The sequence below is a fragment of the Arachis hypogaea genome, chromosome 9 (genome assembly GCF_003086295.3).
Source record: "Arachis hypogaea cultivar Tifrunner chromosome 9, arahy.Tifrunner.gnm2.J5K5, whole genome shotgun sequence".
NCBI classification, from domain to species: domain Eukaryota; kingdom Viridiplantae; phylum Streptophyta; class Magnoliopsida; order Fabales; family Fabaceae; genus Arachis; species Arachis hypogaea.
This window is the reverse complement of record NC_092044.1, coordinates 89801816-89822786: the sequence shown is the minus strand read 5'-3', so window position 1 is coordinate 89822786 and position 20971 is coordinate 89801816. Positions and strand designations below refer to the sequence as shown.

General features: G+C 35.9%; 1 pseudogene; it reads left to right on the top strand.

Moving 5' to 3' along the window:
* Positions 1-1220: 1220 nt before the first annotated feature.
* Positions 1221-2919, top strand: LOC112711196 (seed linoleate 9S-lipoxygenase-2-like; annotated as a pseudogene).
* Positions 2920-20971: the final 18052 nt, after the last annotated feature.

Genomic DNA, 20971 nt, shown 5'->3' with positions numbered 1-20971 from the left:
TGACCTGATGAACTGCTATTGTTCCATTCTTTATAGAGTACTCATTACTTGGGAACTTGTAGATTTCAGAATTGAACCGTTACATTGTCCATTAGTAAAACACGATTTTGGGTTCATTTCCCTCATTTCTGTATGTGACTAGCCAAAATTAACTCAGTAATGGATTGGCATCATTCTAAATTAACTCATTAGTAATGCTTCATTACCTGATAAATAGCTCTTGTGAGTATGGTAGCTATATTCCTAATTTGACTCATCATCTTGAAATCTTCTTACAAGAAAATTCTTCAGTGGATTGAGAATACAAGAAATGTCAAAGTAATAAATTTGTGGCATATTGTGGGCTTTGTTCTATATACAAATCAAGAAGAAATAGTCTCTCCTCCCTGGTAGGTTTGTCTTTTTCATGTGTGGAAATGATCAAGCATGCAAATCAATGGTGCCACATAATGGTAGCAGGTATTGGTTGCTGTCTTCACTTCAGTTTTATTGCTCAGAGTTATAAGTACTTAATGTCAGTGCATAGAAAGTACTATTAATTAATTAATAGAGGTATGCCAGAAGAATGGATATTAATCATATTATATGTGGCAGAAATATGAACTGAGGAAATCACAGCCCTTCGTGAAATACTCAATTATATTGAGAGACAGAATTTTGAGGAATACTCAATTTTTTTATTTGTTTATTGTCACAGGCTGCTCACAAGGCTGGCAAACAAACACAGGATGGGAGAGATGAGGAAATCACAGTCCTTCGTGTGAAAATTCAGGTAATTTTTTAAGAAAGCATGCATTTCTTTCCAAAGTTAGATTACTATATATATATATTACTCTGATATTCGATGTGAAGTTATAGCTATCTTCTTTTCTTTGTTAGAATCTAAAAGATGATGCAGCAGCAGCAGTAACTTTTGAACAACAGCAAGAAGCTTCAATCTTTTTTATTTGTACACACCAAAAAGAATAAGAAGAGAATGTTTGTTGCAGAAAAGAGCAAGGAATTGGCCATTTTCCAGGGTCAAAACAAAGCCTTCAAGTTAACTGAGGCTCAAAAGGATAGGCCATAGAAGAGGTATTTATGTTTTAGTCTCTGTGTGTTTCAGTTGCTAGTTAGCGATTAATTACTAGAAGAAAATCCAGGAATGTGGTTATTATCCATCATTTGTTGTATGACTTTGCAGTGAATTATGTAATACATACTACACTAGCACCTGCCCTTGGCCGTCAACTGAATCCAATTAAAGGCATAAAAAAAGCAGATAAGGGAAAAGAGGGTGTGTGAAGTTGAAAGGGTCTGTGTGAGTGTTTGTGAGCAGGAATAATCATATATATCAGAGAGTGAAGAAGAAGAAGAAGATGGAAATTAAAGGGTTTATGAATTGAGAGTAGAAGGTTGTTGTTTTAGTTTTTCTTTCTGAAGTAGTGTGGGAATTGTTGAAAGTGCAGTGAAGAAAGAAAAAAGCCTGCAAGAGAATCCAAGAACCAAACATGGTAAAGCTTAGGAAGTGAGAATCTGCATAGAGATTCATTCACCTTTTTTTTTCGTCTCTTCTTTATTTTCTTTCTTTTTTAAACCCTTTATTTCCCCATTTCCTTTTCAATTTGCTCTCTATAGTTTGCCTACTCTAATATTCAGCTACATAGGGAGTTATATACTAAGAGAGAAAAACAAAAGAGAATAAGAAATGCGTGTGAGATAGGGAGAGAGAGTTTTGAAGAAAAAGGATGTCTTTTATTATTTTTTTAAATTATATTTTTTATCCTAGTACAAATTTGCTTAGGTATTTGTTTAGGTTCATATTTGCATGGAACGTGTTCAAACAATAGATGCAATAAAAACTATCATAGGGTCAGAAGGTTTATTTCAGAGAAAAAAAAGGTGCTTGATTTAGTCTTTGTTTGAGTTTGTGTTCAACCATTGTTCATTCCCCTTATTAATAATTACTAGTGTGGTGTAACTCTTCATTCTATTATAAACATGAACTGATCTTAGTAACATGTTTTATATTCTGGATGATTTAGAGGAATGGCAGTGGAGGATTCATCTTCTCCTTATGGAATTCATCTTGTAATAGAAGACTACCCTTATGCTGTTGATGGACTAGAGATATGGTTTGCCATTAAGGAATGGGTTCAAGATTGTGTCTCATTGTACTATCCAACAGACAATGATCTCAAAAGAGACCCTGAACTCCAAAATTGGTGGAAAGAAGCTGTTGAGGTCGGTCATGGTGATTTGAAAGATAAGCCATGGTGGCCAAAGATGCAGACAGTTGAAGAGTTAGTTGAATCATGCACAACCATAATATGGACGGCGTCGGCGCTCCATGCAGCCGTTAATTTTGGACAGTATCCATGTGGAGGGCTTATACTGAACCGTCCAACACTTAGCATAAGATTGCTTCCTGAACAAGGCACTGCAGAGTATGAAGAGATGGTGAAGAGTCACCAAAAGGCTTATCTGATAACAATTACACCGAAATTAGAGACTCTCATTGACTTTACAACCATAGAAATCTTATCAAAGCATGCTTCTGATGAAGTATATCTTAGAGAGAGGGATAATCCACATTGGACATTTGGTTCAAGAGCATTACAACCATTTTAGAGATTTGGGAACAAACTGAGTGAGATTGAGGAGAAGCTAACACAGAAGAACAAAGATGGGTAATAGAATTGGACTAGTTGAATTGCCATACACTCTGCTTCATCCTACTAGCAATGAAGGGTTGACTTTTAGAGGAGTTCCAAACAGCATCTCTATCTAAATGCATGGAATAATATAATGAGTTTATATTGACTTGCTTGTTTGTTTATAGTACTTTTCTTTTAGTTTGATAATACAATGAGTTTGTTTATTTTTTTAAATATTATAAATATTCGAATACAAATTAGATAAAAATTTGTATTAAATTTATATTTATTTCGTATGAAAATAAGTTTATTTTGTAATTAGAAAAATAAAAAAAATTCTATTTTACCTTACAGACGGATTTACAAACGAATTTTCTGGCTGTAATCAGAGTGTTCTGAAGTTCAAATTACAGACGGAAATTCGTCAAAAAATCTGTCTGTAATTATAGACGGAAAATTTGTCTGAAAATCCGTCTGTAATTACACACGGAAAATCCGTCTGAAAATCCATCTGTAATTACAGACGGAAAATCCGTCTGAAAAATCCGTCTGTAATTACAGACGGAAAATCCGTCGAAAAATCTGTCTGTAATTACAAACAAAAAATCTGTCGGAAAGTTCATCGCCTTCAAAAAATGGATGCAGAATTTACAGAGGAAAAATCCGTCTGTAACTGGTAAAAAACCGTCTGTAATTTTCCGACGAAAAAAATCTGTCGGTAAATAATTTCCGATGGGGCTTTTACAGAGGGACAAAATCCATCGGTAATTTCGTCGGTAACAAAAATTAGTCTGTAATAAAGAATAAATCTGTCTGTAAATCTGTCTGTATTAATCCATTTTCTAGTTGTGATCCTATGATTAATAAATTGCTTCCTAAGGACCTTTTTGTTGTATATTTTTATCGTCCTTCGTACCATTCGATGCCGTGATCTGTATGTTAAGTGTTTCGGGCTTCATAGGGCAAGAATAGTGCATGGAATGAAGAGGAAGCATGCAAAAATGGAAGGCATACAAGGAATTGAGGAGATGACCAGCGAGAAGTCACGCAGTCGCATAGCTCACGCGACCACGCGAAATAGAAGGAATTACCGTGACGAGCTCGCGTGCCTGACGCGACCGCGCGGATTGGAAGCTGCACGAATGACGCGAAAGCATGGACGACGCGCCCGCGTGGTACGAGAAATGCTGAGTGATGCAAACGCGTGGACGACGTGGACGCGTGACGAGCGCAATCTGCAGAATTATAGAAGTCGTTGGCACAGATTCCGGGCCGCATTTCAACCCAGTTTTCGGCCCAGAAACACAGATTAAAGTCTGGGAACATGCAGAGAGTCAAGAAATCAATACATATCAAATCATAATTCAATTTTAGGTTTTAGATGTAGTTTTTAGAGAGAGAGGTTCTCTCCTCTCTCTTAGGATTTAGGATTAGGATTAGGATTAGGATTTCAACTTCTTCATCATAGGTTCAATGTTCCTTTAATTTATTTTCTACGTTTATTTATTACTTTGGTTGATTATTTGATGTTGCCAATTTGGCTTATGGATTTCTATGTTCAATATAACTTTCTATTTAATATAATTCGAGGTATTTCAGATTTATGATTGCTTTCCTTTATTTATATAGATAATTTAGATTTTCTACCTTTTGGCTCTGGTTGATTAATTGGTAACTCTTGAGTTATCAAACTCATTGTTGACTGAAAATTAGAATTCTTCAAGAATTAATTCGAGTTCCAATAACTCTAGCCTTTCCCAAGGAAAGACTAGGACCTGAGGAATCAAAATTAATTCATCCACTTGACTTACCTTCATAGTTAGAAGTTGACTTAGTGGGAAAAAATCCAATTCTCATCACAATTGATAAGGATAACCGGGATAGGACCTCCAGTTCTCATACATTGCCAAAAGCTTTATTAGTTATTATTTTAACGACTTGTTATTCTACATTACTTGTTCAACCTTTTTCAAAACCCCAAAATATACTTTTCCATAACCAATAATAAATCATACTTCCCTGCAATTCCTTGAGAAGACGACCCGAGGTTTAAATACTCGGTTATCAATTTATTTAGGGGTTTGTTACTTGTGGCAACCAAAACGTTTGTACAAAGGGATTTTCTTTTGGTTTAGAATCTATACTCACAACGCGACTATATTTTATAAAATTCTTTACTAGCAAAAATCCTAACGTCAGTCACCATCAAAGCAACTCAACGAGGTGGGTTGTGACCTGCATCTGAAAAATAACAACAGAGTATGGAATGAGAACCAGAGGTTTTCAGTATGGTAACAGTGCCCAGTAATGTAAGATATAAGACCCCGGGACGTCAGAGACAATCCTAGAGCTTCACATCGATACTGAAATACAAGCTTAACAAAAGATATAACTTAAACCATAAACAATAAACAAGGGTATCTAAACTTAGGGGATTTCTAACTAGTACTAGTCACCCGCTGTATCCTACAGCCTTTGCCAACCTAGCCTTCGTGCGATCCCATCGCTACCGCCTACGGAACCTCCTCAATCCCAGCAGAAAGCACAAGTAATGCAGATAAGTAAAACGCCAGTAAAGCACATGTACAGCAAATAGAGCAATTAGCAAGTAACATGTGATTCATTTAGGCATAACAGAAATTAAACAAAGCAAACAAACAGGTAGAAGATGTATATGATGAATGCCTTTCCTATTGGCTTGTGATATCACTTGTCGGTCTATAAATGCCAATCTGACACATCATTTCGAATGTAGCTTTTCTGCCACTCCCACGAATATAGTGCTGGTCACACTCACATGTGTATCCCAAGGACATAGTGCCTGGTACACTCTTGCAGCAGAAAAGGTTATTAATCATAATTCAATCCCAGGGACATAATACCCTGCACGCTACCGTACTTAACATAAGGATATAGTGCCTGGAACACTCTCAACATTCAACAAGATCATCATTTCTTTTTGAATTATCACCACACTTAACCCAAGGATATAGTGCCTGGCACACTCTCAACATTCGACAAGTTCATCATTCCTTTCCAAGTTCTCAACTCATCATAACCATCACCAGTTCCCAATTCTCAAAAACCTCTTCAACCATATGCTTCAAAACTCAACATTTACTAATTCAAAGTAGAATTTACGCAAACCTTCCAAAGCCTATGTCACCGGCTCTAAACTCATAGTTAAAATACCACCTTTTATTCATTTATTATTTTCTCCCTTGATTCAAGACCCTAAAACTGACAAAACGGTTTTTAAACAAGTGTTACGGAAGTTTACAAGCTTGCCAGGAAGGTAAAACAGTTAAAATTAAGGTTTTCTTTGAAAAATAAGGTAGTGTGCGTACGCATAGGATTATGCGTACGCACGCATAGAAGAATTTTTAAGAAGTGTGCGTAAACATAGAAGTGTGTGTACACACAGAAGGTAAAAGTTTTCATTTTAACACACGCACAGATACGTGAGATTTCCCTGAATAGATTGCCAATCCCAGTGTGTGCGCGCGAGCGCACGAGTTTGTGTGTAGCACAACTAGCAAATTTTGCAGGGATGAGAGTGTACGCACCAGAGTGTGCTAGCGCTCCCAACAGAAGCACCTCCCTGTGTGTACGTGATAAATCGCTATTTTACGGTTTATTTTGTGTTGAGTTGAGTGGATTTTATCCCTTATTCTTACACTTATTCATAGAATTTGCATGTTTTAAATTTTACTTCCTAATTTTGTGCTATGATTGAAAACATGCTTCTTTGGCCTTAAATTTGCTAATTTTAATTCTCTCTTATTACCATTCGATGCTATGATATGTTTATTAAGTGTTTTTAGGGTTTATTGGGCAGGAATAGCTTAGAGGATGGAAAGGAAGCATGCAAAAGTGGAAGGAATACAAGAAATTGAATGAATTGCTAAGTTGTCAATCCTGACCTCTTCGTACTAAATTGATCATAACTTGAGCTATAAAGGTCCGAATGAGGCGGTTCCAGTTGAGTTGGAAATCTAACATCTGGGGCTTTAAAATGATATGCAATTAGCCATAGTTGCCTCTTAGTTAGGTGATGCGGACGTGTGGTATGACGCGTACGCGTGGCTGATGCGTACGGATGACAGAGCGTCACGTGCTGCAACTTACAGAAAATGCCAGAGGCGATTTCTGGACTGCTTTGGACCCAATTTCAGGCCCAAAAATACTGATTGGAGGCTACAGAGTGGAGTTGGAAGGGGGAATCAATCATTCAACATTTATTTACACAATTATTAGGTTTTAGATGTAGTTTTCTAGGGAGAGAGGCTCTCTCCTCTCTCTAGGTTTTTAGGGTTTTTAGTTTTATGTCTTCTTCAATTCAAATTTCTACCTTGCTTTAATTTAGGTTTCTTTTACTTTCATTAGTTCCGTTGCTTTAGTTTATCAATTTCTCTTGTTGATTCCTTTATATTGCCAATTTAGTTTGTGAATTCCTTTTGTTTCCTTCATATTTCATGTTTCTTATTGTTCAATTGCTTTGCTATTTTTATTCCTTTGGAATTGTTAGTCTTAGATTTTACATTCTTTCATTACTTTTCTATACTTTTATTTTGTGCCTTCCAAGTGTTTAATGAAATGCTTGGGAGGATTTTAAATTAGAATTTTGGTATTCTTAGCTTAGAATGAGTAATTTGGAGACTCTTGAATTGTCAAAGTCTCTTGCTGGTTGGCGATTGAAAGTTGCTAGTTGGCTTGAGCTTCACTAACTCTAGTCTTTGATTAAGACTTGTGAACTCAAGTTGAATTGCTCACTTGACTTACCTTCAATTGTTAGAGGTTAACTAAGTAAGAGCAATTTGCAATTACCATCATAATTGACAATGCCAATGAGGATAGGAATTCAGAATCTCAACCCTTACTAGGAATTTTCTTAATTATCAGTTATTTTCTTGTTATTTACATTCCTTGCTTACTAAATTCAAAACCCTAAAAGATACAATCTCATAACCAATAATAAACTACACTTCCCTGCAATTCCTTGAGAGATGACCCGAGTTTTAAATACTTTTGTTAATTTTATTGGGTTTGGTTAAGTGACAAACAAATTAAATATTGATTGAAGTTTAATTGTCAGTTTAGAACTATACTTGCAACGCAATATTTTTTGTGAAAATCTTTACCGACGATTTTCCATCATCAGTGCGTGCGCACAAGAGTGTGCGTACACACGTGTTCAAAAATACACAGGGTGTGCGTGCGCACAACCTTGTGTGGACGCACAAGTTAAATATTGCCACTGATTAGATCACACGCACAACAGTGTGTGTGCGCACATAAACCTGAAATCACAAATTCTGCAACTTCACAGAATTTAGATTTCTGGCCCAAACTTTCAATGATCATATCTTTCTCTACAAAATTAAGATTTCTATAAAATCTATACCATTTTAAAGCTCTTTGAATTATCTTTAATTTGATATAAAAATCATTCTATTTCAAAAAATGTAGCTCAAGATATGAACCGCCAAAGTTGGCTTAAAACCTATTTTTACCAAAAATCTTAAAAACTTACTTTTACCAAAACTCTCATTTCAAAACCAATTATACACCACCCAATAGTACCAAAACAACAGAAAGGTCCATACCACTCATCTCTCAACTCAACCATCCACAATATCCCAATTTCACCATTTCACACCATCAAGTTCATTATACATCAACATCCAAAAATCATCATAAACAATCTTAGTTCTCCTCATTCATTAATAACATTTCCATTAATCATCATCAATCATCAACAATACCAACAACTCTCATCAACCATAATAAATCTCAGCATTCGTCATCAAATTTCTCAACATTAACAACCATCAACATATAATATCACTCCTCAACCATATCCACTCCATACAACATTAAATCAATCACTAAATAACAATTTACATTTAATATATATATATATATATATATATATATTCAATTCAATCCTATCTTAAGGTCAACTAGCCTAAGTGTCTAGAGATATTACATATTACATAGAGAAAACCGAAACCATACCTTGGTCAATTCCCAATATGTGCAAAACACCAAAACTTAGATCCCACAAGCTTCCAAAAAGCCAAAGCAATTCCAACAAGAACCAAGGCTCAAACTAACAACATATATATATATATATATATATATATATATATATATATATATCAAAAATCAAAACCTAATATTTACAATATACCAAACTACAAGGGTATATGAGAAACCTAACCTTATCCATAGAAATTGGAGATGAAACCCAAAAATTCCTCACTAAAGGTTGGTACCTAAACAACCAAAACACAAAGATCCACTCAAAACTCAAGCCTTGAATTTCGAATTTCTTAGGGTAGAGAAAAGGAGAGAAAATTTTGAGATCTTACCTACACAATTTAAATAAAAATAAAGGGCTCGGCAAGAGCTTCGTGTAGTCACTGATGGCACGTGAATCGGAGTTCCGTAACTCGAGTTATGGCCACCGGAAGCGGAGGATGAATAGTGCTTTCTCTCTTCGCTTCACTCTGCTTTTTCAGCTGCTAGGGTTTGGTTTCAAGTGTGTTATGAGCTCATTTGGGTTCATTTACACACTTATATATGTTGGGTTTGGGCCCAACTTGGGTTCGATCCAACCCGTTAGCGTTTTTGATCCGTTTGTCCCATTTTGAGCCAAAACCTTTAGAATTAGCGTCCAGTTTTCAATTCTAAATTATTTATTTCTTTTCAAAACAATAAATTAAATTTTTGAAATCTTATTTTCTTAAAACACGGTACCAGATAGTCTAGAGCTAATACTGCCGGCTTAAGTACTGGTACACATTTTAACAAAAATCTTTCGCGAAAGATATATTTTCTAACTCAGAAAAATTCATTGAAATCAAATTTCACCTTTTTATTTTCAAGAAAAAATTTCTATATTTTCAAACCTATTGCAGATGATTAAATTATTATTTTATTAAAATTGTTATTCCGGTTCTTACAAGACATCGACTTACCTATGAATCTTGTTCTGGAAGAAGCTGATGCTGAAAATATGCAGCTAAATTAAAACCAATCTCTCATCCAAAGATTATCATGTCTTGGATCATTAGAGGAGTAGCTAGTTGCACTTAAGACGCACCTTAAAAGAATACTTGAAACAATACCAACCAGATATCATCATTCTTAGTGAAACCAAAATTAAGGGAGAAAATGCCAAAAGAAAAATAAGAAGCTGGGGTTTTGAAATTTTCATTATTGAATATGCTGAAGGCTTTAGTGGGAGAATATGGTATGTTGGAAAGGGAACAACTTCTCTATCACAGTCGCTAAAGCTAATCAGCAATACATATATACAAAAATAAATTACAGTAATAAGGATAATTGGTACTTGGATGCAGTGTATGCAATCTTGTGAGATCAGGTCAGAAGAACTTTATGGCCTATTTTAAAGAACATGACATGTTTGACCTTTTGCTCATCGCAGGCGATTTCAATGAGATCAAGAATAGTTGAAAGAAGAAAGGGGGAAGCCCAACAAATAACAAAGCATGTAAAATCTTTGATGCTTGGATTAATAGATGTGGTCTTTGTGGGAGGGATACAAAAGAGTCTTCAAAAGTCTTCCTATAGAACTCTCCATCCCTTTATGAAAAACCAAATTCTAAGAGGTTGTGGTCAATATTCTTCCAAGAACCAACTCAAATCACCACCCACTGCATATTACGGATAATGGTTAGTTACAATCAAATTAAAGAGGAAAAACTTTTTTAGATTTTAAATCATGTAAACCTACCACCCTAACTTCAAATCCTTGCTCTAATACAAATGGAGTAATGACCAGAGACTACCAAACAACCTTAACAGCTTAAGAAATGAGCTGGTAAAATAGAAAAGAGTACTTTAGGAACATTTTCATATTAAAGAGTTGGATCTTTAATAGACTTGGGAGAATTTAAAAGAGTAGAAGTTATAGAAAAAAATATTTTCTTGATGATCTAGAGAAATCTCTCAACAATGAACTTAATGACATTCTAGACAAAGATGAAGCATTCTATCTTCATACATCCAGAGAATAATGGATTGTGTAAGGTGAGAGAAACATGAGATTCTATCACACTATGACCATCATTAGAAGAAAAAACAACATTCTCAAACTTATAGGATCGGACAGAGATTGAATAGAAGATGAACAAGCTCTTAAAGATCATGTCATCAACTTCTATGATGATCTATATCATAAATATGTAACACCCTAACTACCAAAGCTCACGCTTCCGGCTGCGCGACTCTGATAGCTCGGACATTACGACGACACTTATACTATTTAATACTAAAATATGAGCCTGTTTAAAACTTTAAACCACAAAACCGCTCCCAAGATACTTTCATTCGATAGCGTACATCCATAGATACCATACAACTTACAAAACTCATAAAGAGTACATCCATATATATATAATATTACAAGCATTAACCAATACAATTCCTATCCCTCTTATGGAATATATCAAGATAAAGGCGAGGGTACAATAAATAATAATCTAAAACAATACAGAGCATTTCACAACAACTAAATAAACTCTTCGTGACTTCTGCGCCCATATCCTGAAAGGGGAAAAATGTAGAGGGGGTGAGAACATCATCCTCGAAAGGGTTCTCAGTAGAGGGTTTTTGGGAATTACTGTAATAGGATACGTGAAGATAACCACTCCAGTGATTAATAACCGTCTTATGTCTCTTTTCAAAAACAACGGTTTTCAACAAAAGTAAAGTCGGAAATCTTTTCTGAAAGAGGCATTGTTCAATTCTCAAAAACATCAAAAGCCTTTCAAAAAGATCTATCTATGCTGAACCAAAATAGCCTTTCATTATTTTTTTTCCAAACCAGAAACACAAAACCGAAACCAACCATCGGTCCATATCATTTCAACCACGGCCCTAGGCCCAAACAATCCAACGGCAACCAATCCACCACAATCCAACAGAATTTCAGTCGCAAACACAAGTAGGAAGGTTCAAGCACAAACAAACAGTTACAGCAAGTAGAACAATTAGTAGTTAATCACAAAGACAAAACAAGTACAACATGCACACCCAAACAATGTCACATAGATGCATATGATGCATGCTTGTTCCTAGTGGCTGATGATATCATCTGTCGGTTATCAAGCCAACCCGACGTGTCCGATAGCTAACCCGGGCAGAGTCTCTCTATTGTACATTAACATCATTAGAGGGAATCTATGCCCTATCACCATTAGAGGGTATCTGCGCCCTGTCACCATTAGAGGGTATCTGCGCCCTGTCGCCATTAGAGGGTATCGGTGCCCTGTCGCCCTTATAACCAGAGAGAAAACACAAGCATATTCACATACAACATTCATCTCAACCATCTGGCTCACGGTTCAATCCAGAACCAACCAATTTATCAATAAATACAACCCTTCGGCTTAAACTTATAATTCATAATCAGCTATACGGCCTACAACTCATTCGGCAATCAGCCAGAGTTCAATAGCATACACATCCATTATGGCTCATAACAAAATAGCACTTCCACCATTCAACATCATCAAATTCATACATCGTCATTTAAGCCATAAATCACTTTTCTTAATCCATTCACTTTGAAATCAAGTTTCAACTCTTTTCAGCCTTGGCTTTAAGGATCTCATTTCTCAAATCATCTCAGGCTCATAAGCCACTTTTACTCAAAGTAAGTTCCCTTTTTAAAACAAAGCCACTCTCGGCTTTCTCTTTCTAAAACTTCCATAACCATGGCAAGTTAAAGATTTATTTTAAAGTATTCGAAATCATCCATCCAACAATGGAATTTTATAACAAAAGTTTCTCGACAAAGTCTCAAGTCTTTAGGGAAGGTCAATCTATATCAATTCCTTAAAACCCATTGAAACTCTTAAAATCATAGATTCTCAGCTCAAGTAAATAAAGCTGAATTTATTATGAAACCGAACCATATAAAATCACAAGTTCCCATCCAGCCCAAAAATCAACTCATTTGAAACAGAACTGGTTCATTTGAATCAAACCACTTTCAGATTTCTTTTTGGAACCCATTTTTCTAACCTCTTCCAAAATGCCTCAAACTTAATTACTCAATCAAAAGTCTAGTTTCCTTTAAAATCACTAAAAGCTCCTTTTTATATTGAAATCAATATTATAGCATCATTCTTTCCTTCAGTGATTCAAATGGTAAAAATAGTTCAAACTCTAAATAAGCCGAACTCAAGGCATAAGGCTCATTAAATAAGTTAAGCTTGAAAACATAAATATTCTCTTAATAAATCAAATAATACAATTTCTCGAATCCAACCCTTTTTAAATAACTTTTCAAACAAGACTAGGATTTTGTAGAAATTTCGGCAGCACCTCCTCTAAAACTTGGACTTTTGCCACCCGGTTCAGGTCCCAACTAAACTGTTCCTCATTCCTTTTCAACATCTCAAAACTAGAAATCAATTCAAAAGCAAGCCAAATCCAACAATCATCTCATTTTCATATCTCAAGGAAACCGTTTAAAAATCAAATCAATATCAACCGATTTAACACATTTCCAAAGCTTTAAAGAAATAGTTCAGCAACAATCATTTATCAAAACCAAACCAATTAAAGCAAACCAGGCTGAATTTCAAAGAGTATTCTATCTTTCACATTATCAAGAGAGTCAACTCAACTCAAATCAATTCCCAATGGATTAAACTCAAATTACAACTCTTTAAAGAATCAACTTCAAACATTCCATTTCACAAAGCCGCACAACAAATTCAGCCAAACAAACATTCATAATCTTTCGACACAATTGAATAATACATAAGGCCAATACAATCACCAAATACACATTTTCTCACATCAGTATCCATATATAATAATTCCAATATAAAATATAATTTTCGGAAAGCACCTCTACCTCAAAACGCCAAAATCATAACCCAAACGCGTCACAGGAACCTTCTCTCTTAAACCGAAATCACCAACAACCGCAACCTCGGCTCCAAGCCACTCCTGCGGTAACCACAGCAACACTAATCATGATATATAACAATAGAAACTCAATCTTATAGCAATTGATGCCGCAAAACCTTAGTGTATGAAGCCAGAATAGTAACTAGAGAGCTTTCAAATTGAAAATGTTTTCCAAACGAAGAAGGAACGGCTGAACTAGAACAGCGGCAGTCTCTGAACTGGTTCAACAGCAGCCCGGCAGCCACCTCAAGTGGCAGCGACGACAATTTCCAATCGCGCCAACTGAAACCAACCCGCAGTGACTACGGTATTCGTGGAATTCAAAAAGGACAGAAACCTCAAATAAAACCTTTACCGACAAACTTTTCCAGCGATGGCAGTAGAGTCTCAAGTGGCAAAAGCTGAGTCCGGAGCTCCGGCAGTGCTCCCAGAGGTCACAGAACCTCTCCCAGCGGCCGGAATCACGGAGATGCAGCTCCCTTCTCTGGCAACAACACCTGCAGCGGCCTGAATCCCGTTGTCGGCGGCGGTTTGGGCTTACCATCATCAGCAGCAGCGAGCTCAGATGGTGGCAACGGCGTGAGGCGGTTGCGTCTTCTCCCCACCCACGGCAACCCTCGGCGGCGATGCACGGAACTCCTCCAGCAGCAACGAGGGTGGAGCTTCTCCTCAGCCCGTCGCTCGCAGCTCACGTTTCCCCTCTCAACGGTGTTCTTCCGTTCGCGCCTCCAACGGTACCGGCAAAGGCAGCTTCTGTGGCAACGGCAAGGAAGCTCGCGACGGTGACAGGCGGCGTCAGACCCTAGCACTGACGGCGGCATGGCGTGAACCCTCCTTGCAAGGCCTTCCTATCAATCTATTCCCCTCTCGCCTCAACCCCGATTTTGTGACGGAGTCGGCCCGCGAACAACGGCAGCGACCTCAACTGGGCAGGACGCGGTGGCAAGATGCTTCTCCGCGTGCAGCAGCTCGGCGTCTCACTCGGAGGCATCGACGGTGGTGGCGAGACTCAGTGGCGCCGGCGGACATCTCCCTTCTTCCCCTTCCCTCTGCCGTTTCTTCTCTTTCGTTCAAGAAGAAAGGAAAGCAGTGTGCTACTGCTGCTGGTGAGGGTACATTGTGGGTGCTATGGCTGGGTCTTGGGGGGAAACAGGTCGGGTTAGGGTTTTAGGATTTCATTTTGAAAATTAGGGTTAAGGGCATTATGGTAATTTCACATAAAATTGGGAATAATATAGTAATTGAAATCCAATATAAATCCAACACTAATTATATATAGAAAATACCATTTGTTCATCATTTTCACAAATTATTTTCAATAAAATGCTTGAATCCAAAAATTAGGAATAATATAATTAATTCCTCTATTTTTTCAAAGTAGCAGTATTAATATTTAAAATATTAACTATTTAATCCAAATCATATAGAAATCCTCATTATTTCACAATTACCAACTTTATAATTTGAATATAGAAAATAATCCAATAATTGTAAAATTGAATAATAATCTCAATTTATTTCAAATTCAATAAATCAAAATTTGCTTTAATTTTCTTTAATAGAGAAATTTCTGAAATTAAAGCTACAAAAACACTGAATTTGAAATTAGCTAATGATAGCCCCTTTTTCAAAGGTTTTGGGTCTTACATTCTACCCACCTTATAAAAATTTTTGCCCTCGAAAATTGATACAAAACGAAAGAAATTTCATAACAGTTCACCCTTGAACACATTTAAGGAAGAAGCAAAAATATCTCAAAATATAAACATATATACCGTTTTCAAATACTTTGATTGTCATATGTATAAGGATTCAAAGGTAGAAGTGTGAGTGCAAAGAAAACATTACAAGGTAGGCTCAATGCAAAAGGTGACATGGGTCAAAGATGTGATAGTAAGGCAAGACATTGAAGGTTATAAAACAGGATGAGGTTACAACGACGTGTTCAACATCCGCATACTAATATCATCTTCACCTCAAAGCTTCAACCTTCCAACTCCATCAAGCACTTTACAATCCCCATAATCGATCATAAGCCTAACAATCGCAAATCCGTTCGCAAGGAACAAAACATCCACAACTCATAACGCTGCACACCTACCGCTTCAACTTTCGTATACACATATCACATCTTAACGAACTAACGCATCGCAGTACCATGTCTACAAGTCACACGTGATATCAAAACAATTCTCGAGTCTACTCAGAAGGATACAAGACTCAGAAAGAAGAGACAAATGTCAAAGATATTACCCATAGGTTTGAAAGAGTGTATGCAATACCAGGTAAGCCAAGATGCTCAAGCAGTGAAGTTTTCTAGAAGTAAATCAATTGACAACTTCAAAGACAACCTTGGATCAAAGAAATTCAATAGGACCAATAAGCAGAAAATCAGCGCATTAGTTTGAAACAATTTCAAGTTGAGTCGAAGAAGTATGAGGTTTATAGAAAAGAATATCTCAAACCCAAGACAAGGCTCATAGAACTCAAAAGCACAATTAAAAATACTCCCGGAAACATTGTTCATAAAAGAATCAAAATCTTGCAAAAATCACTTTGCAGTCTGAAAGGGAAGTTAAACAACAAACATCCTTCAAGAGAGTAACAAAGTATAAACGTGGCTTTGCTCTAATTCAATTTTATGTTGAAGTAGATTATGTAGAGTTCTAAAAAACAAGATGTGCACCGGCTTGGTTAAGAGCTAAAATATTTCCTCAAATATTTTAGAAAGATAGTTAGGTGCACAACCTAACCAAAGGCAATCATACAGCTCGGAATAAAATCAAATGCTTGTTCAAAAATTCTCAAAGTTCATATTCAAACAAGCGTGTATGAAATTATAGTAGGAATGAAAGAGAAAGTTAAACTTCTATTTAGAAAAGAAGATCCGAGTTAAAAGTTTGCTTATAAATTGGTAAAGGAAACAAGTGGTGCATTACAAACGGAGAGGTTTCCATTAAACAACGAAGCTCTTTAAAACTTCATTTAAAATAGCGCATGCCAACTTTAAATTAACTTCATCAAAATTGAACAATGGTTCCAATCTCAATCAAGCAACAGAAAATAAATTCTGTTTCGAATTTTTTCAAAGAGGATTCAAAACTCCTTTAAACAAGGTTCGAAATAAGACTCCAAAAGTATACTTGAAATCGCCATCTCAGAAGGATATTCAAGAAAATTAGGTTGTACTTATGGTAATTTCACATAAAATTGAAAATAATATAGTAATTGAAACCCAATGTAAATCCAACACTAATTATATATAGAAAATACCATTTGTTCATCATTTTCACAAATTATTTTCAATAAAATGCTTGAATCCAAAAATTAGGAATAATATAATTAATTCCTCTATTTTCCAAAAGCAGCAGTATTAATATTTAAAATATTAACTATTTAATCCAAATCATATAGAAATTCTCAATATTTCACAATTACCAACTTTATAATTTGAATATAGAAAATAATCCAATAATTGTAAAATTGGATAATAATCTCAATTTATTTCAAATTCAATAAATCAAAATTTGCTTTAATTTTCTTTAATAGAGAAATTTTTGAAATTAAAGCTACAAAAACTCTGAATTTGAAATTAGCTAATGATAGCCCCTTTTTCAAAGATTTTGGGTCTTACAAAATACATATCCCTTCATCATTGAAAATATGTCTTCATCTAATTTAGGCTTTTCAAATTGCAACTTGCTTAAAGGAGTCCTTACAGATGTAGAAATTAAAAAAAAAAAATTTTTTAGCAGTATTGGCTCACTTAAAGCACATGGAGAGGATGAATATCCAATAGTGTTCTTCAAGAAAAATTAAACAGGATTTGTGATCATACGAAGGAGTGCTTGAGGAACTCGGAAGGCATATAAAAGAGTCAAATAATACTCTTATAGCTCTCATTTTCAAGATCCAACATCCAGAATTTGCCAACAAATTAAAACCTATAGCCCTTTGTAACATCAGACTAAATGTTAACAAAAATCTTGGTTCAGAGATTAAAGTCCCATTTGAATGAAAGAATAAGCCCCTATCAGTCAAGCTTCATACCAGGACGAAAGATTTAACATAACATTCATATTGCCAAGGAGAAATGCACTATGTGACGAAAATGAGAGGGAAAAAGAATTACATGGCGATCAAGATCGATTTTAAAAAGGCCTATGATAAAATCATTTGAGGTTCATGGAAAAACAGCTTTAGGATATAAAATTACCAACCGAAGTCATCAGCATCATTACAGAAGGGGTTACATCAATTAATTATAGCATCCTTTGGAATGAAGTAAAACTGACAATTTTTAACCTACAAGGAAAATTAGACAAGGAGACTCCATATCTCCCCACTTTTTTGTCATATGCATGGATAAGCTCTCCCAATACATAGAGCAATAAGTGACAAAAGAAAATTGGAATCCTATGAACATTGAAAATAATGGTCTAAAAATTTCACAGCTCGTGTTTGTAGACGTTCTTCTTCTTTTCATAGAAGCAACTGAACAACAAATGAAAAAGTGAATAAGGTTATGGATATTTTTTGAAAGGTAGCTGGTCTAAAGGTCAATACAGGCAAATTATCTATTATCTTTTCAAGAAACACATCCAATGGAACTAAACAGAACATCTTAGAGAAGTCTGATTTCAAAGAAAATAGAGATCTGGAAAGATATTTAAGAGCAATAATCAACAATAATAAAAGAGGAAAAGAGAACTTGAAAGTGGCTCTAGAAAGGGTTCAAAGAAAATTGAAGGGATAATAGAGTAAATGTCAATAACCCTAGTTTAGTCAATGATTAGTCCTAGCATCAATTTTGATATACAACACGAAAATATTTCTAAATCTATTTGCAATGATTTAGAAAAACTCCAAAGGGGGTTTATTTGGGGAGATGATAAAAATAAGAGAAAAAATACATGTCATTAGTTAAAAAATCATTTGCACACCTACACATGAAGATGGTTTGGGATGTAAAAATCAACATGGATGAATGATGCCTCTCTTTTGAAAGTTATATGGCAATTGAGAGAGAATCTTAATACACTATGGGTAAGTGTATTTTATAAAAAATATTGCAATACGGATAATGTCAATTTTCAACCAATAGCAAGAGACACAAACTCTAACCTATGAAAAGACCTGGTAAAAATCTGATCAATATTTCAAAAGCATACCACCAAATTTATAGGGAACAATAAATATATGCTCTTTTGGAGGGAATATTGGCTTGAAGAAAACGAAACTCTGATAAACCACACAACCCCAAATTAGATTGATTTAGAAAGAAAAATCAATGACTTGGGAACAACATAAGGTGATTGGAACAGAAAAAAAATCAACATCTACCAAAAGACATCTTAATAAAAGTACACGCTCTTCCTTCAACTAGAGAAGACATCTTAATATTGCTAAGGACGTCCTAACAGTAAATGACACGCATACATCGGGATGACATCACACCATACTTTATCCTTGTATTTGCTTCCCATAAAAAATTGGACACAACATTGCCTTGTTACTTTAACTTCATTCTCCTTTTTTAACCAATGCAACTTGTAAGGATGAGGATGTAACTCGGTTGGAAGCTTCAGTTTGTCTAACATATAATTTGAAACTACATTTTCACAACTTCCACTGTCTATGATGACCTTTCAAACCTTCTCTTCAACAGTGCATCTTGTGTGAAAAATGTTGTGGCGTTGCCAATTCTCGTCTTCTATTACCCTTGCAGTATTAAAGTTTCGACAAACTACTAAAGCTTCTCCACAATCGGGTGGAACTTCTTCAATAGCATAGTCAACCTCACCTTACTCCTCTTTCTCCTGAATTGGTTCTTCATTAACCTCTTCCTTGACAAGAGTGATAACCCTTCAGTTTGGACAATCAACAGCAATATGCCCAAAACTTTGACATTTGAAGCATTTCCTACCTGATGATCGACGCTCCTTATTGCCTTTAAAAAATCCTGTCTTTACTTCTTGTTAAACATCAAGGATGACTTCTTTGTCCTTTGGTGACTGAGTGTTATTCCTTTGTGTTCTTTGCTTTTCAATCTTTAATGACAGCCTAATGACATCATCTAGGGTCCAATATGGTTGCAGCTGAACGACATCAGAAATTTCTATGTTCAGTCCTCCAAGATAATGAACAATTGTTTGTTCTTCAAGCTCTTGAATGTCACACTTCATAAGCAGCTCTTCGAAGTCCATTGTATATTCTTCCACAGATAATGACTTTTGCCTCAAATTATGAAATTTGATAAAGGTGTCTTGCCTGTAATGTTCAGGAAGGAACTTGTACTTGAGCTCACGACGCATTTTATCCCATGTCTTGATCTTTCTTCTTCCTTCTCTTTCTTGCTGACGCTTGAGATTCTCCCACCAAACTGACGCATGCTTCTTCAACTTGATTGCTACAAGCTTTACGCACTTGTCGTCTGGAATGTCTTTTAACTCGAACACTCTTTCCACTGTGCAAAGCCAGTCGATGAAATCATCTGGTTAGAGTCTCTCTTCAAACACAGGAACATCAATTTTGATTCCTAATTCTTTAACTTTGTGAGTCATGTTACGCCGTGCTCTTCGTGTGGATAAATCTTCAGATGAAGAAGAATAATGAAATGGATTTGCATTATCTTCTTCACTAGAAGAACTGTTATCACTCTGCCTGCCATGATTATTTTGAGCAGCTTCATGTTTTGCAAGTTGCTCTTGCAACTCCTTAACTTGACAACGTAACTCCTCCATTTCAATCTCTTGAGTAGTTCTACGCTTTGGAGCCATCTTTTACTACTTTGCAATGAGGTTGATGCTTGGTGTCGATGTTATAATGATGCACAATGATGATGGGAATGCACCAATGATGATGGGAATGAATGATAATCACCTACAAAAAAGGCACCAAAAGAAGAGAAAAGAACAATATTACCCGAAATTCTGCAACAGATAATCCGTACTAACAACGACTCGTACCAACAGCAAGAGAACCGCACTAAAGACTGTACCCACGAACTTACGCCGGAACGTCACTTGGGCCACTAATCTTGGCAAAGTTAACAATAGCCAAGGCCGTTGAGAAGGTTGCTGGAAGGTTTGGAGCTAGCGAAACGGTCAAATTCACGAAGTGAAATACCAACGACCACCTCAAGGCCGTTGAGAAGTTTTGAAGAAAGTGGAGGAAACTAGACTCGCCTTTGAGAGAAGATAGAGGATAAGCCTTTCCAAAAACATGAAGGAAATGTTAGTGAAATGGAATTTCCCACCCAATAATTGGATCACTCTCAATACTAATGTACTATGCAAGAAAATCTAAGGAAAGCCGAATGTAGAAGAGTTTTGAGGAATGAAAATAGTGAGTGGATTGCTGGATTCTCTTACAACATAGGA